General features: G+C 38.9%; 1 non-coding gene across 1 annotated transcript; it reads right to left on the bottom strand.

Moving 5' to 3' along the window:
* Window positions 1–472: 472 nt before the first annotated feature.
* Window positions 473–579, bottom strand: LOC131222126 (small nucleolar RNA R71). Its single transcript, XR_009159833.1, has one exon. It is a non-coding gene; the product is annotated as a small nucleolar RNA R71 (small nucleolar RNA).
* Window positions 580–2,636: the final 2,057 nt, after the last annotated feature.

Below are 2,636 nucleotides of genomic sequence, written 5' to 3'. Positions count from 1 at the left end.
GATTCACATAGTTAACTGAAGTTATAGCTGCCAATCAACTGGCCAATCAACCTCCAAATCCACCTTAACCTAGGGTTAAGGAAATCCAGGATGAGAATGAGTGCATCAAGCACCCCCACCTTGTACTTTACGAGATTATTTACAACTGGTGGGGGTGAGTATGCCCTCATGCATGGTTTTTCCAAAGAATGCGTGACATGAATATCAAACCGGGAGTGATCTAACTCCTTCCAAAATTCCATGGACTTGAATCTAAAAATCCATATCTACACTTGAAAGATTTTGCTGAGATAATAACCACTTTATACTTTCCTAATGTGTCTAAGGACACGGTCAGGCTGAAACTCTTTCCCTTCTCCTTAAAGAAAAGACCAAGACATAGTTGCATTCACTACATCCACGATCAATTGGTAGATGGAACCACATGACAAGGGAGTTCAGTAAGAAAATTTTCCCATATCATAAAACGAACACCCTCAAAAAGTCAATTATGAACTTTGCCCAAAAGGAAGATGAAACATTCTTCCAATGTTGGGAACGGTTCAAGGATCTTGTCAGTTTATGCCTGCAACATAGTTTTGAAACGTGGCGCATCACAAATTTCTTTTACAATGGACTGACATCTTCCATGCGCCAATTGGTTGAGACGATGTGCAATGGGGAATTCATGAACAATGATGTCATAATGTGTAGGATTATTTAGATAGACTTGCTGAAAGCGCATAATCATGGGACATCTCTCCAAAACTCACCACTTGCCTACTCAATCAAAGGAAAGGGGAGGAATGTATGATTTAAAAGAAGAAGATGACTTGAGTGCAAGGGTGGCCAATCTCGCAAGAAGAGTCGAGGCCATGAAACTTCAGAAGGATAAGCCTAAGGAAGTAGTTTGTGGTATTTACACTTGCAAAATACATACAACTGAAAATTTTCTAACAATACCTACTTTTCGAGAAATTCTGAATGAGCAGTCAAATGTCGTGAACAATTACCAAAGACCTTTCAATGGACCCACATCAAATACATACAACTCCAGCTAGAGGAATGGACAAACTACTACTCCTCAAGGATTCCCTAACCAATTCCTGAATCAAGGGAACCTGCAAGAGGATCTAGTCTTAAAATAACTTTAAAATCAAGAGCTTTTCAATTAAAGTATATTGCAAGCCATTCAAGACCTTCAAAAGCCATATAAGGGTGTGAGGCAAAAAATTTAAATGGGGAGAAAGGGATCTTTCCGGCCTAACCGCTCCCTAACCCTAAACCGCAATACAAAATTAGTGACCCAAGCTCTTCAAATAAATATGTGGAACAATTTAAGTCTATCACCACTCTTAGGAGTGGTAAAACAATTGACAAATCTATTCCTATAAAGATTGAAAATCTAAGCACCCAGAAGAAGACACAGATGATAGACCTAGTATTACCCCACATGAGTTAGAACTGAAAACTCAAGGCAAGCTAATTGCTCCATTCCCTCAGCAGTTGATTACACCAAAACCTCTATCAAACTCTCAGGATATTCTAGAGGTGCTTAAGTAAGTGAATGTCAACATTCCTTTACTGGATGTTGTTAAACAAATCCCTTCATACGCCAAATTTCTGAAAGATCTATGCACTACCAAGAGACGGCAGACTATTCAATAGAGATTTTTTCTGACAGAAAAAGTGAGTGCCATCCTCGAGCAAGATGTGCCATAAAATTACAAAGACCATGGTAGCCCAACCATTACTTGTGTAATTGGGAACTACCGAATCGAGCATGCACTTCTTAACCTGGGGGCAAGTGTTAATCTGATTCCTTACTCGATTTATGAACAACTGGGCCTAGGTGAATTAAAACCCACCCAGACGACATTACAACTTACCGATCGATCAATTCGTGTATCAAGAGGGATAATTGAGGTTGTATTGGTTCAGGTTGATAAATTTTACTACCTAGTAAATTTTATCGTCCTCGATACTCAACCCATCGTGGACATGAGCACTCAAATTCCTGTCATTCATGGTCATCCATTCCTTACCACATCAAATGTAATTATTAATTATAGATATGGGGTTATGAGTTTATCTTTTCAAAATATGATATTGGAGATCAATATCTTTTTCAATATGAGCAAACAGGCAGAGGATGATGATGAGGCCCACAACATTAACATGATTGACTTGTTCGTGGAAGATAAAGTGCACCTGACTCTATACTCTGACCCTCTTAAGACGTGTTTGGCCCACTCCCCTGATTTGGATGATGACATGATTAGGGAGAGGGATGTCATGCTTAAAACTGCGCCGGTACTTGAAGTTAACTGGTGGAGGCCACAATTTGAAGATTTGCCCCAAACTAATTTAATACCTCTAATGTCTAGCTTCAAGACACTGAAGCTTGACCTAAAACCTTTACCCGCTGAGCTCAAACAAGTTTACTTAGGTCAAGAAGAGACATACCTGGTGGTGTTTTTATCCCACCTTGAGAAAAAATAGGAGAGTATGCTCATTTCTACTCTAAAAAAAGATAAAGGAGTTATTGGGCATATCATTAGAAATCTTAATATGGTGAATGAACTCCTTTCAACTGAATACTATGACTCTTTAAAAGATTCCTCAGTGCACTTAGTGGATTCAAATGATCCATTAAT

The sequence above is a fragment of the Magnolia sinica genome, chromosome 12 (genome assembly GCF_029962835.1).
Source record: "Magnolia sinica isolate HGM2019 chromosome 12, MsV1, whole genome shotgun sequence".
NCBI lineage: Eukaryota > Viridiplantae > Streptophyta > Magnoliopsida > Magnoliales > Magnoliaceae > Magnolia > Magnolia sinica.
This window is presented reverse-complemented; position numbering and strand designations above follow the sequence as displayed.